Source organism: Podarcis filfolensis, assembly GCF_964270895.1.
Source record: "Podarcis filfolensis genome assembly, chromosome: 1".
Classification (NCBI taxonomy): domain Eukaryota; kingdom Metazoa; phylum Chordata; class Lepidosauria; order Squamata; family Lacertidae; genus Podarcis; species Podarcis filfolensis.
The window spans coordinates 115,235,791-115,251,375 of NC_139604.1; the positions used below are offsets into that span (position 1 = coordinate 115,235,791).

The 15,585-nt window shown below is 39.2% G+C and overlaps 1 long non-coding RNA gene across 1 annotated transcript in view; it reads right to left on the bottom strand.

The window, feature by feature from the left end:
• Nucleotides 1–15,585, bottom strand: part of LOC310766217 — a 195,960-nt gene that overhangs the window by 100,996 nt on the left and 79,379 nt on the right. Inside the window, exon 2 of the long non-coding RNA XR_014549962.1 lies at nt 3,545–4,312. This is a non-coding gene — a long non-coding RNA (uncharacterized lncRNA). The remainder of the gene's footprint in view (nt 1–3,544; nt 4,313–15,585) is intronic.

Below are 15,585 nucleotides of genomic sequence, written 5' to 3' on the forward strand. Positions count from 1 at the left end.
ATGTTGAATAAGACCGGGCCCAAGACAGAACCCTGTGGCACCCCACTAGTCACTCTTCTCCAGGATGAAGAGGAACCATTGATGAGACCCTTTGGGTTCGGTCAGTCAGCCAGTTACAAATCCACTGAGTGGTAGCATAGTCAAGACCGCATTTTACCAGCTTCTTTACAAGAATATCATGGGGCACCTTGTCAAATGCCTTGCTGAAATCAAGGTAGGCTACATCCACTGCGTTCCTTTCATCTACCAGGCTTGTAATTCTGTCAAAAAACGAGATCAGGTTAGTCTGACATGACTTATTTTTCAGAAATCCATGCTGACTATTGGTGATCACAGCATTCCTTTCTAGGTGCTCACAGACTGTTTGCTTAATGATCTGCTCCAGAATCTTCCCTGGTATTGATGTCAGACTGACTGGGCGGTAATTATTTGGCTCCTCTCTTTTCCCCTTTTTGAAAATAGGGACAACATTTGCCCTCCTCCAGTCTGCCGGGACTTCGCCTGTTCTCCAGGAATTCTCAAAGATGACTGCCAGTGGTTCTGAGATCACATCTGCCAGTTCTTTTAATACTCTTGGATGCAGTTCATCTGGCCCTGGAGACTTGAATACATCTAGACTATCCAAGTATTCTTGTACTATCTCCTTAGTTATTCTGGGCTGTGTTTCCTCTGCTGAATCATTTGCTCCAAATTCTTCAGGTCGGGCATTGTTTTCTTTATCGGAGAAGACTGAGGCAAAGAAGGCATTGAGGAGTTCAGCCCTTTCTGTGTCCCCTGTTTGCATTTCACCATCTTCTCCTCTGAGTGACCCCACTGTTTCTTTGTTCTTCCTTTTGCCATCATGAACTCCCTTTCCTTTTAGTATTACTGTCCATGGGATCTCACCCAGCACTTCCCTAAGTTTTATGAAGTCGGCTTTCTTAAAGTCAAGAAATTGAGTCCTAGTATGCTTGGCTGCTCCTTTCCGCTGTATAGTAAACTTCAGAAGAGCATGATCACTCGCGCCTGATGATCCTTCCACTTCTACCCCACTAACCAGGTCATCAACATTGGTTAGGACCAGATCTAAAATGGCTGTTCCTCTTGTTGCTTCTCCCACTTTCTGGACAATGAAGTTGTCTGCAAGGCCAGTGAGGAATCTGTTTGACCTTATGCTCTTGGCTGAGTTTGACATCCAACAAATATCCGGGTAATTGAAGTCCCCCATTACTACTATCTCCCTTCCTTTTGCATGCTTGGCCATCTGTTCCAGGAAGGCATCATCTATGTCCTCTGTTTGGCTTGGGGATCTATAGTAAACTCCCACAATGAGGTCACTGTTATTCTTCTCTCCCTTAATTTTGACCCAAATGCTCTCACTTTGGCTTTGAGGTTCTAAATCTTGGATCTCTTCACAGGTATACACATCCCTGACATATAACGCCACTCCTCCTCCTTTCTTGTCTGGTCTGTTTCTCTGAAATAGATTGTATCCCTCCATTATTACATTCCAATCGTGGGACTTATCCCACCAGGTTTCAGTGATGCCTATTATGTCATATTTAGTTTGCTGTACCAAGAGCTCAAGCTCATCTTGTTTATTTCCCATGCTTTGCACATTAGTGTACAGACATTGAAGTCCATTAATCATTCCCCCGTGTCTCTTATTTAAGGATTTTTTCCTCCCACCACTAGGTCTGCGTGCTGTTTGCTCCATTCGGTCTATGACATTTGGATGATGATCTTCATCAATTGATAGACTCCTACCTTCAGGAGCACTGTCTCCCTCCCCCACATTAGTCAGTTTAAAGCCCTCCTGATGAGGTTTCTGAGATTTTTTGCAAAAACATTCCTCCCAACCGTTGTGAGGTGCAGCCCATCGCTTGCCAGAAGTCCATCTTCAAGAAACTGCAGTCCGTGATCTAAGAATCCAAACCGTTCCTGTTTACACCATTTGCGAAGCCAGTTGTTCACTTCCACTATTTTTCCCTCTCTCCCTGGGCCACGTCGTTCAACTGGGAGGACAGATGAGATGACAATTTGTGCATTTAATTGCTTCAATTTCCTGCCCAGAGCCTCGTAATCTCTTTTGATCTTCTGGAGGCTATTGCTTGCAGTTTCATTGGTTCCCACAAGAACCAAGAGGAAGGGGTATTTGTCAGTGGGTTTTATGATTTTAAGATAATCATACACTTGTGAAATAATTTTCTTTTTGTCAAGTATTGATTCTCTTTCAAATCTAGATGTTTCCTTTGCAATTTCTTGTTTTGAATCTATAGCTAGTCTTTGGTGTAGCTGGAAATATTGTAGCCAGTCTGTTAGCGAGTTTTTAATTTCCTCATATTGCTTCAATGTTGGCTTATCCTTATCTACTTCTAAGACTGATGTTGGCCATTCCCCTTTCATATTTCTTTTTTAACTGCCATGGCTTCTGTGGGTGACGAGCACAGGGGTATCTTGGGCTCCAATATTCCTTTATATTTAATCCATATTTTGTATAACGATTTCCACGTTGAAGACATTATTGCAATGGGCAAATAGCAGGATTTAGAAATTAGTCACACACAAAAAAACCCATTCTTATCTTTCTTGCCTCTTCATGTGCATATGTGTGCAGCGGAGTAGCTAGGGGGCGTGTCGAGTCACCCATGTGGGCAGGGCAAGCCTCTCCAACACTTGGAGCCTCTTCGCTGCCTCCCCCTCAGCTGTAGGGCGTCTGAGGGAGAGGTAGTAGGCAGACGCAAGTCCCACACTGCTGTTTCAGGCAGCGCGGAACATGCAGGTGCCTAAGCCACCACCTCACTCCTAAAAAGTTTCGTGAGCACAATTTTTGTAAAACTGATTTTGTCACACACACACCCTCAGTGATGACATCTGAGGCAAACTGCACCCCTGCACCCCACCTTCCTCCTCCACTGTATGAGAGTGATGGGTGAGAAGAAGTCTTGTTACTCTTTGTGCTAAATGAAGCCAATCAGAGTGGAAGGAACTGAGTCAACCACTGAGGAACTGGTGACCCTCAATGGTGGTTGGACTCTTGCGCCCATCACCCCTGATGTTGGCTGGGGCAGATGGGGGCTGGAGTCCAGGAATATCTGAAGGGCTGCAGGTTCCCCATTCTTGCCATGAGGGCTCCGTTGGGACAACTCCCACAATCCCATTTCATTGGCTAGGTGGCTGGAGATAATGTGAGCTGCAGTCCAGCAGCAAATTCTCCAACCTTGACTTGGTGGGTTGAAGTGCTGCAGGCTGTAGAAGCTGGGTGGGTCAAGGCCTCTGTCTGAGATGACCTTTTGATTCCCTTGCATGTCCTACCCAAGATACAGCAAAGTTGTTTAACTGAGTGACAACATAAGCTTTTTTGGTAACCCTTCTATAAATCTGTACACTGAGATTGGCAGATGTGTCAATGCTAAAAATAAAGCATAGGCGGACAATTGTATTTGGAGAGATATTCCAATAAACTCAGTTTGGAGTCTCCCGGTGCTAGAACAAACTGTCTAAAAATAACTTTCACTTTTTGCCTATGCACAGAGCATAGATGGGCAAGATCTCCCAAGCCCACCTTGGATGAACTTGGATGAGAAAACTATTTTTTTTTCTCCTGAGCCCAACTGAGGCTCTCACTGTTTTTAAAAATCTAGAACAGAGTCAAAATGGCCCTCCCTCAAATTCTCCACTTACTTTGTGGGTGGTAAAATAAGGAAGGTCATTTCACTGAATATTCTCCAAGGGAGGACTGAAAATCTCCAGGAGGAGTTGGAGAGGGAAAACTTTCAAAGAATTGTCAGAATTTCTTTCCTCTCAGCCTTCCTTCAACCCTGTTCCCATTCAGTGTAAAAGAAAAATGTTTCCCTAGTACAAATTCAGAGGCCGCATGGGCAAAATTGGTGAGGGGAAGTCCACCTATGAAGTTAACCAAGGAAGAATGGTCTTCCTCTTCTGTATTCAGATTTTTTGTTTTGGGTTCCTCCACCCTCTCAATTATGCTCCTATTCAAAGTAGTGAAGTAATGTTTCTCCATTGCATTGCATTGAATGGAAGGGGCAAGAGGAAGGAACTTGTATCTGATTTGCATTTTAATTCAAACTGGAGAAGAATTCGGGTCTTGAAATGCATGTCCTCTGTCCGCTTTGAAACTCCTGAAGGTCTTCTCCAAACCAAAGTTTGGAGAAGTGTGCTGGTTTCACTAGCATAGAAAACTACTGCTCCATTTCTTCTGGACAATAAGAGCACATCCAGATGTATGTATTTTTCTACCTGTTTGTGAAATGGAATGGCTTTATAGATGTACTTCACCCTCCCAGAGCTAAATAAATAATACTATGACAAACTGAATACTGTCACTTGTAATGATTATGCAAGTACAGCAATTTTATTATTTTATCCAACATCCTGTTCTCACTGTGGCCAACCAGATGCCTATGAGAAGCCCTCAAGGAGCAACTGAGCACTACAGTGCTCTCCTCCCCATTTGCAGTTCCCAGCAACATTTGAGGGCTATTCCTAACTCTGTAGTGCATCAATGACAGCTCCATAATAAAATCCAGAGTCAGGCCACCGGGATTAAAATATCTTGCTTTTCTAACACATTGCTTTAAAAAATCCATCCACCTTAAAAACACAGACATTTAAAACAAATTACTAATAAAATCTCATGATTAAATTTATGGCACATGACTGCAGTTCTGTGCATGGTTGGGAGTAAGCACCATTGAACACAGTGGTGCGTATTTCTGCTGTATAGGTTCAATTTTTAAAACACATTTGGTTTTAGCAAATGACATCCATACAGCAGAAACACAACCTTTTACTTTTAATTAGCAATGCAAACAACTTTTTGTTATTTATTTTTGGAATTTTACAACAAAATCAAACAGCCCCCTGTCTCCCCACCTCCCCTATGAATCCTCCCCCTTCCTCACATGCCCCCAAACCTCTGTATTCCTCCCTAGCCCCAATTGCCCTTAATCCTCTTCCCCTCCCCAACCCACAGCATTTGTATTTGTTTGTATGATCAGTGGCAAACCTGTACTTTCACTACTAATTCCCCTGACACATCTAATCTAAGGATGACCTGCTGCTTATGATGTAACAATGCAAGCAATCCAGAATTTACAGACATTTATAGACCACGTCCACACAGGATTAAAGTGTAGTATTTTGTCTCAAACTGCCCCACTGAACAAGCTTATATTAGCTGGCGAAAACCCTCTCCCATGCCCACACTTTTAATCAGTTTGCCATTGCTTCTTTTTATCTAAGTTGTATATAAAAATATGAGAAGGTCTGTGGCAATTTAAAGACTTAACTGTATTTATTTGTAAAGGGAGTAAGATTTGCTAGGGCATACTTCCTCTGATGGGAAATGGGTGGCTACAACAGCATAGTATTAATATTAATAATAATATACAGTGCTTTTTTTCTGGGGGGAACGCAGGGGTAGGCATACCCCTAAACATTTTGTGAATCTAACGGGAGAAGAACTAAAAAAAATAAAATATTTAATTTCTTCTCTAGCACGGTGAATCGGCAGTCCCGTTGCTACCTCCGATGACGACCTTTTTGTCCATTTACTGCTTTTATTTTTCCGGATTTGAACTATAAAATGGTGATTTTCTTGAGTCAAAATGAGAGTACCCCAAAACATTTCTTTAGAAAAAAAAATCACTGATAATATGTAGTCAACTCAACTTCGTGGCCATTCAATTTAAGGTCACAGATACTGATTACGTTCAAAAATACAAGAAGCATGGCGTATGGCTCCATTTAGACTAAAATGAATAACAATTGATGGTTTGATTCTTTGATTGTTGTAAAACTGTTATTATTTAAATTATCTAATCTGAAGTCTCCGGCCTACAAACGCTTACGCTTTATATAAAGACAGTCCTTAAAATTCCCTCAGACTCGTTGTTTTTCATGGTGACAGACAGACACCCCCAACTTTGGGAGGGGGGGGGCAATGGTTTTTGTCCCTGTTAAATGCATTGAAACTTTTGTTTCTATTTAATATTAGGGAGGCTGTCAGCTTACCTGGCTCAGTTTCCTTCACGGCTTTGCAATCCGTTGGGCCCAGCCTGAGGCCTTGCAGCCTGTCACTCCCAAGGAAGTTTGTAGAGCCAGCCGGGTTATCTGCCCTTCATGGCAGGGTATAAATTCTTTATAAACACAAAGAAGTGCCGGCAAACAGGAATAATGTCCCAAAGAAGCATGGAAAGTGTGGTGCGACACAACAGAGAGATGGGACGGCCCTGTGCTGCAGCTGCGAACCTGCGAACTTGTCAATTTCCTCGCCCTGCCTGCTACCTGAGGGGAGCTCAGCCCCTCCAGAGGAATATGGAGTGGGCTTAAGCCCCACAGCCCTCCCTCCAAAGTTAATACCTATGGTATTACTACCACCTCTGGGAGCAAATCCCAGTGTTATTGTTTTGTTAAATAATTTTTATAAAAGATGTTCCCTTGCTACAAAACTAACAAAAACGGGGGGGGGTTACATTTTTCATCTCCACTTTCAATTCATAAGAGTCTTTTTCAGTTCGTTTGCATGTAAAAGTTGACAGCTATGGGAGATAGTTATGTGTCCCTATTTTCCAGGAACTGTCCCAGATTTACCAAAGCCACCCTGGTTTCTGATTTGATCCCACAATGTCCCCCTTTTCCTTTGTACATCCCTATTTCTTCAGAGAAATGTTGGAGGGAATGCTGTTGTCTGACACCCGCCCCCCCAGCCGTCTGAAGGCAGCCCTGTATAGGGAAGTTTTTGGATGTTTAATGTTTTGTTACGTTTTTATATATGTTGGAAGCCGCCCAGAGTGGCTGAGGCCAACCAGTCAGGTGGGCAGGGTATAAATAGTAAAATAGTCCCTATTTTCACTGGAGAAATATTGGCGGGTATGCAACACTCAGCTTCAATGGATGTGCACAAGTTCTAGTGTTATGAAAGAGAAAAGCTTTTACCTATTCCCTTTCTACACACCATGTATAATTTTATACGCCTCTTACTTGTCTTTTCTGTGAACGAAAGTCTCACATGCTACAACCTTTCCTCATAGTTAACTTGCTAATAGCCTCAAATCATTTTGGTTGCCCTTTTCTGAAGATTTTTCAGCTCTGCAAGATCCTTTCTTAGGGTTGGCTTAGCCTGGAGCCATGAAACCCTACAACCCTGTGTCCTGAAAACCCCCACTATTAGCCTAAAGTAGGATTCTTTAAGAAATCTAAGCCGTTATCTCCTCTCATACAGAAACTTGACCCCAAGAGAGTGAGCAAGAGAGTTATAGCCATGAAGCCACAAAGACCTGCAATTTAATTTTTAAATGCTGTTTTATAATTTTTAAGAGATTCTGATGACCAGTTTTACAAATGCAGCCGAGGTCTTAAATGTGTTGACCTAATCTCATTAATTACTTGATGACAGTGGCAGTTAATATTCGTGTTTGAGTGATAAATAGAAGAGGTTGGTGAAGCTTATTATCAGTGTCATAAATCTCACACCCAATTACATTAGCAGTCAGTGGTCCCCCCCACCCTTGTGAGGAGGAAACTACAGTAACTCATAAAAACAGGATATATGGTGTAGTGGTTTGTGTGCTGGGTTAGGACTGGGAGGATTTGAGTTGCCCATTCAGCCCTGGAGAAAACCACTTGGGAAAACCACTTTTTGTTAGCCTAACCTGCCTCACAAGGCTGTTGAGGGAATAAAACGGGTTCCTTGGAAGAAAAGATGGATATAAATGTAACAAAACATCAATTAATCCCAGCTCTTCCTTTAGGGAGAAGCTTTCTCTTCATAACCAGAAATAAATTCGACAACATGCAACCCCTCCTTTGCTCTAAACGTTTGTTCAGTCAATTATTTAAACTGAGGTAGACAAGCCGTTTGACATATTATGCAGAGGTAAACTCAGGTTTATCACAAAATGAAATCTCAGCAAGCAGCTGCAGCTAATCATATGTATAGTGCAAATAGGTCCCGAAAGCTGGGAGCAGGTTGGCTTCTCAGGTTCTACAAATGCCGGAAACTTTAAAAAGAATAAAGAAAATACTAAGAATATCATATAGTAAAAGGCCAGAGGCATTCCTTTTAGGAATTTTAAACGATATTCCAAAAGACAAAACTATATGCGACGTCTGCAGCAAGAATCCTGTCTGCAGCAAGAATCCTGGTGGCTAGGTATTGGAAAGGGAATCAGTTATCCCTTAGGGGAGAATGGTTATGTAAGCTTTCAGAATATTTAGAATTAGCCAAATTGACAGATATAATAAGATAAAAACCAAAAAGTGAAGTGAAAAAGGAATGGGAGTGCCTAAATGAATACCTTAAAAGCCAAGGTTCGAGGACAGAAATCTGGCTGAGTTTGGAATAACCTTGTGAAGTGAAAGGATAAGAAATAGGGATTTATATCTAGATGCTAGGATAGAGATAAGGAAAACAGGAAGATACAGTGAGAGGTAAAGGAGGTGCTGTGGGATTGGTGGAAGTCAATGTTTGTTTTCCTTTTTAGTGTTTATATTCTTAATTTGTAAGATTTGGATTTGTTTTTTTATATGCTTGTTTTTGTGTTTTGTGTATTGTTATTTTTCTTTTGTTGTTGTGTGGAAAATACTAATAAAATTTACTATTTAAAAAAGAAGAAAGAAATGCATTTACTGGCTGAGGGAACATAAGGGGGTGTCAGGGGTGTGACTACAGCCATGGAACTTTTCTAAATTCAACCTCAACTTGCCATTGGTGTGGAAAGGAAAACCTCGCATTGACTCTCTAATAATAATGACACGTGAGGTGATGACAGTCAGCTACACATTCACTCTTAAAAAATATCGGATCAAAACAGCAACTATTCCACTATGAATGGTATGTGAGGAAAAGTCCCAAGTCTTCAGATAACAGCAATATTAGATACTGAGCCACATGCATTGCTTCAGCACTTTCTCTTCAAATCCTTAAAGAGCCACCTTGCAAGGTGGCCAGTATTATGATTATCTCCATCTTCTCCCTGTTTCCTGAGGTAAAGTGGCCACTGTTTTCATGAAAGAAAGAGGAATTGGGTTAAAGAGTAGGCTATGTTCGGCGTTCCTCTCTCCCCTGACCTTATTCAGGGAGTTCCAAATAAAAATACTAACTAATAAAATAGGATAACACCAAGCCTAACCGTCTAGGATGCTGCTTTGAAGTTACCAATAGAAATGTGGTGCTTTACCACCACCTAGTGTTGGTTTATGAGACCTATCAAAATACCAGCTCGTAAAATAATTTCCCTTGTTTATTTTTGGATGGCATCCCCGTTTCCGCTGTATTATTGGATAAGGTGAATGGGGAATGTGCATAGGCTCTCCCAGTGTGATTCACATGACACCTCTCCCTCCAGTTGCTTAAAAAGTATGTGAGGGAGATGTTTAATAATGGGTGTGATGGGGGCGGGCACAGCCAGTGGATTCAGCTTCCCCTCTCCTGATCATTGCCAATTCAAGATCAGGTCCAGCCTGTAATCCAGAGGAGCATCATCTTTGGAGGCAACCTCCATTTGATCAACTTTTGAAAGCCTTCATTTTAATAGCATTTGCAGCCCCAATAGCAAAATCTGCATGTAGGCTTTAAAAATTGAAACTAGATACTGCTTGCTCAACAGAGGTAAGGTAAGGTAAAGGACCCCTAGACAGTTAAGTCCAGTCAAAGGTGACTGGGGTTGTGGTGCTCACCCCGCTTTCAGGCCAAGGGAGCCGGTGTTTGTCATAGACAGATTTCCAGGTCATGTGGCCAGCATGACTAAACCACTACTGGTGCAACAGGACACCGTGACGAGTGCCAGAGTGCACAGAAACGCCGTTTACCTAACAAAACACGCACCACCATAGTGGCGTACATTAATAACCTTTTTTGACACCTGGGAATTTCCATCTGATTTATTCCCAACAAAAAGGACTCTGGTTATTCTGGAAAGGTGCTTTTAAACATTCCCCCCCCCCCAATTCATTATAACTTATTTCCTAATAATAATTTCCCTTTTACATGTCCACCACATATGAAAGAGCATACCCTCAACCTCATTACATTTCCAGCACTTATCTGATTCAGTCTTATACATCTTAGCAAGTCTGCTTAGAGTTAAATACCATCTGTAAATCTTTTTCAGGTAGTTCTCCGTGAATTATACTGTCATGGGAGGGGGGAACTTTTCTCTATGCACATTCTCCAGTTTAGAAACTTCTATCATGGCACTTCTTACTTGCCTTATCTTTAAATGAAATCCCCAAATGCTGATGATGATCTCCTAATGTCTGCAGATCAAGCTGCTTTCTTTCTTTTTTTTTTTAATTGGTTTTAATTCATTTTGCTACATCCAACATTAAAACAAGTGAAGAAATAAACATACATAACACATACATACAAAAAAGGAGTACATAAATAAAAGAAATAATAATAATAAAAAGAACAAAAGAAAAAAACATCACCTAACATAAAACACCAACTAACTAACTTACATTAACTAAATAACTAAATAACACACAACATTAATTGACTTCCCTTCATCTCGGTTTCAGAATATATTATATGATTTTTTATCTGCAGTTTCTTTTCCTCAAAAGACTCTTTACGTCACAAGTGTTACGTCACACCTACTGTGATTTTTAGATTTTTTACCTCTTTTTCCATGTATGTCATAAATTTATTCCATTCTTTATTAAACTTTATGTCTTTTTGATTTCTTATTTTCTGTGTCATTTTTGCCAGTTCTAAATAGTCAAATAGTTTGGTTTGCCATTCGTTTATAGTTGGGATTTTTGATGTCTTCCAATTCTGCGCTATTAGAGTTCTGGCAGCCACTGTCGCATACTGAAAGAGTGTTTGGTCTTCCTTTTTGATTTCCTCCCCAATTATCCCCAGCAGAAAGGCTTCGGGTTTTTTTATAAAGGTATATTTGAGGATTTTTTTAATTCATTGTAAATAGATTCCCAGAATTTTTTGATAGGCTCACACAACCACCACATATGATAGAAATCGCCCTCCTTGATCTTGCACTTCCAACATAATTTATCACCAGTTTTATATATTTTTTCCAATTTTACGGGCGTTACATACCACCTATACATCATTTTATACATATTTTCCCTGAGTGTTGTGCATGCCGAGAATCTCATACCTTTATTCCATAATGCCTTCCATTTATCAAACTCTATGTTATGTCCGAAGTCCATTGCCCATCTGATCATTACCTCCTTTACTTCTTCATCTTTGGTGTCCCATTCAAGTAACAGGCTATACATTTTCGATAGGAGTTTTGTTTTACTTTCTAGTATTTCAATCTGAAATCTAGATTTTTTCTCACTTATCCCATTCTTTTTATCCTCAGACCATATAGAATTAATTTGGTGAAATTGGATCCATCCTGTCAATTTGTTCTTTATTTCTTCATAAGGCCTAATCCTCCAACCAGTCTCTGTTTTTACTAGTAGGTCTTCATATGTCCATCTTTCTCCTTCGATGTTTATTTTTTTTATTGTCAGGATATCAACTGGCGATAGCCACCAAGGGGTCTTCTGTTCCAATAATTTTTTGTTTCTTTCCCACACTTCCAGCAGTGGTCCTCTAAAAATGTGGTTAGAAAATCCTTTATGAACCTTTCCCTTGTTACGCCATAGGTAAGAGTGCCAACCAAATCTTATATTAAATCCTTCTAAATCTAACAAGTCTTTATTTTTAATAACAATCCAATCTTTGACCCAACAAAGACACGAGGCTTCATAATACAACTTTAAATTTGGAACTGCAAATCCTCCCCTATCTCTTTGATCTGTGAGTAGTTTAAATCTGATTCTGGGCCTTTTCCCTTGCCAGATAAATTTAGAGAGTATTTTCTGCCAATCTTTAAATACTGAGGTTCCCCTGATTATCGGTATATTTTGAAATAGGAACAACAATTTCGGTAATAAACTCATTTTAATCGCCGCCATTCTACCCGACCAAGAAAGTTTTATTCTATTCCAGGTGTCTAAGTCCTTCCTTATTTCTTTCCATGTAGTTATGTAATTATCTTCCATCAAATTTATATTTTTCATCGTTATCCAGATTCCAAGGTATTTTACTTTTTTTGTTACTTTAATACCAGTTTGAGATTCAAGATGGTTTTTTACCTCCTCTTTCAAATTTTTAGTCATCATTTTAGTTTTTGTTCTATTTAATTTAAAACCAGATAATTTTCCAAATTCTTCTAACAGATCTAACACCTTACTAACACTCTCTTTTGGATCCTCTAAAGACAACATAAGATCGTCAGCATATGCTTTCAATTTGCATTCTTTCACTCCAATATTTATTCCGCATATCTCTGAAGTTTTCCTTATCTTATTTGTAATTATCTCTAACATCATAATAAACAGAAGAGGTGACAGAGGGCACCCCTGCCTTGTACCCTTCCAAATTTCAAAGGGTTCTGTTAAGTTATTATTGATAATTAATTTGGCACTTTGTTGTGAGTAAATTGCTTTTATTCCTTCAAGGAATGTGCCCTCTATCCCTGTCTTTTCCAAACATTTTATAAGAAAACGCCAGGATACATTGTCAAAAGCCTTTTCGGCGTCAATGAACATTAAAGCTGCGGGGATTTCATTTTTGCATTCTAAGTATTCAATGATGTTTATTGTATGTCTTATGTTGTCTTTTATTTGCCTATTAGGTAAAAAACCAGCCTGATCGGTATGGATGAGGTTAACTAGACACTTTTTAAGTCGGGTCGCCATTACGTCTGCGAAGATCTTGTAGTCATTGTTCAGTAATGAAATCGGTCTGTAGTTCTTAATGATCTGTCTGTCCGAATCATGTTTCGGTATCAACGTAATGTATGCTTCTTTCCAGGATGCTGGTGTTCTTCCTCCTCCTAAAATCTCATTCATTACTTCACATAGCACCGGTGTTATAAGTTCTTCTAGGACTTTATAATACTTGGCCGATAGACCATCTGGGCCTGGGGCTTTCCCCAGTTTCATCCTCTTTATCGCCTCTTGAATTTCCTCTACTTTTATGGGTTTGTTTAACAGACTTCTTTCCTCTTCCGATATGTTGTTAATTCTGTTTTCTTCTAGATATTTTTCTATTTCTATGGCATCGTCTTCTTCTCTTTTATATAGGTTTTCATAGAATTTGAGGAAGCTCTTTTTTATTTCTTTTTTTTTAATGAATATTTATTAAGTTTTCCAATTTTATATAAACACAAAAAGAAAAAGAAAAGAAAAAATATTAAAAACTTTCTTTTTTATTTCATTAGGGTCCTCCAAGATTTGTTCTTCTACTTTTATTTTATTAATAACGTTTTGTTTTTTCCTTTTTCTCAGTTGCCACGCCAGAAACTTTCCAGTTTTATTTGCCGATTCGAAAAATTTTTGTCTCATTAACTTAATTCCCCATTCTACCTCTTGATTTATTAATGTTGAGTATTGTGCTTGTAATATCTTGTACAGTTGCTTGTTCCCTTCATCACTCGGTTTTTCTATCAGATTCTTTTCACATTCTCTCAATTGTGTAATTAACTCTTCTTTTTTTTCTCTCACCTTTCTTCTTTGACTATTTTGTTGTATCAAAAAACCTCTTAGCACTGCCTTACTGCCTTACTGGCATCCCAAACTATGTCCATGTTTGTCTCCTTATTGATATTTAAATCAAAGTAGTCTTTTAAGGTGGTTTTAGCCTTTTCAATCACTTCTTCTTTTTCAAATAAATATTCATTCTCCATCTGTACATACCCTGAGTTTTCCAATTTAAAAGTAATATTATTGGGTTGTGATCAGATAGTGTTCTAGGAAGTATCTCACATTTCGACACTCTTATTGTTAATTCACTTGATACCCATATCTGATCCAGCCTGCTCCAACTCTGATGCGGCTCTGAGAAGTGAGTGAATTGTTTTGTCATGGGGTTTTTATATCTCCATATATCTATTAAGTCTAAATTTTCCTCGAGGTCATTAAACGATCTCGGAAGTTTCCCTTGATTTAGATTCTTCCTCTTTGAGCTTCTGTCTAGTTCTGGTTTCGGCACTCCATTTAGATCTCCAAGTAGGACCAGTTTATTATTCTCTAGATTTAATAAGACTTGTTCCAATTTTTTGAAAAACTCCAACTTATTTGTATTTGGCGCATAGACTGTCACCACGTTGAGTTTTTCTCCCTGAAAATTGATTTGCACTCCTAAGATTCTTCCTTCCTCGTCCTTACATATCAATTTAGGTTCTAATTTCTCTTTCACATAAATTGCTACCCCTCTTTTTTTCTTGGAATCTGAGTTAATGAATTCTATTCCCAACTTTTTATTTATTAAAATATGTTTGTGTTTTTTGGCAACATGTGTTTCTTGGCAACAGATCACATCAACATTTTTTTTCTTTATAATTTTCTCAAATTTATTTCTCTTGGACTTTTCATTAAAGCCATTCACATTCCACGACAGAAACTTAAGGGTCATTTCAGCTAACAACCCTCTATCCTAATTTCTGATTTAAATTCTGGTGCTTCTGTTTCCAATAGTCTCTACCTCTTCCCCCTCCTTTTCCTCCCCCGATCCTGCACCCTCCGCCTCCTCCTCTGTCTCCCCTCCCCTCCCCTCCAATCCCTCGGCCTCTTTCCCTCCTCTCCCTCCTCTTTCCCCCACTCTCCCCTCTCCTCTTCCAAATCTTTCTTCTTCCCTACCCAGGTCCTTTTCGTATCTTCTCAAAAACTTTCCGGCTTCTTGTGTGTCTATCAGTTTGAACTTTTTATTCTTATAAAAAAAGGAAATCCCTTCTGGGAATTCCCGTTTGTACTGTATTGTATTTCTCTTCAGGACATTTGTTAAATGCCTGTATCCTTCCCTCTTGCGCAGAATCCTAATTGGAATTTCTTTATAGATAATGATTGGACAACCTCCAATGATTAACTTTCTTTTATAGCTTGTTCTTAATATAGTATTCTTCATTTCCATTGAATTAAATATTACTAAACAGTCACCAGGGATTTTTTTTTTATTTGATTTGTTGTGATTTTCCTCTTATTCTAAACACACTTTCTATCGTGTATGCTACTTGTTCTTCTTTTATTTCCAACCATTTTGCAAGTTCTTTAACCATTTTTTCTCTTATATCTTCATTTACTTCTTCTGCAACTCCTCGGAATTTTAAATTAAGTTGTTTCTGACGCATTTCTGTCATGGCTAAATTGTCCCATAATTGGTTTTGCATTTTATTTAAATCTTTTACTTCTTCCTTTAATTTTTCTGTTTCTTTTTTTTGGTCTCTCAGATCTTTTTGAGTTTTTTTATTGGTTTCTTCAATTATTTTTGACTTGGCTGTCAAGTCTTGTACCTTTCTAGAGAGTTCTCCTACAGCACTTTCTATTTTCTTATCTATCTGTTCCTGTATTTCTCCTAATTTGTTTTCCATATGCAATTCATTTTGCATGAATTCCTCTTTAATCTTTAGCCATAAAATGTCTAAATCTCTAATTTCCTCTTGTCGGGATACCTTTCTCTCTCCTGGTGTCCCTCCTACTTTTTTCCCATTTTCCCCCGACATTTTATGGGTTAATTCTCAGTGGCTGGCTTTACTTTTTTCTCTCTCCCCTAGGGGGCTCACAATC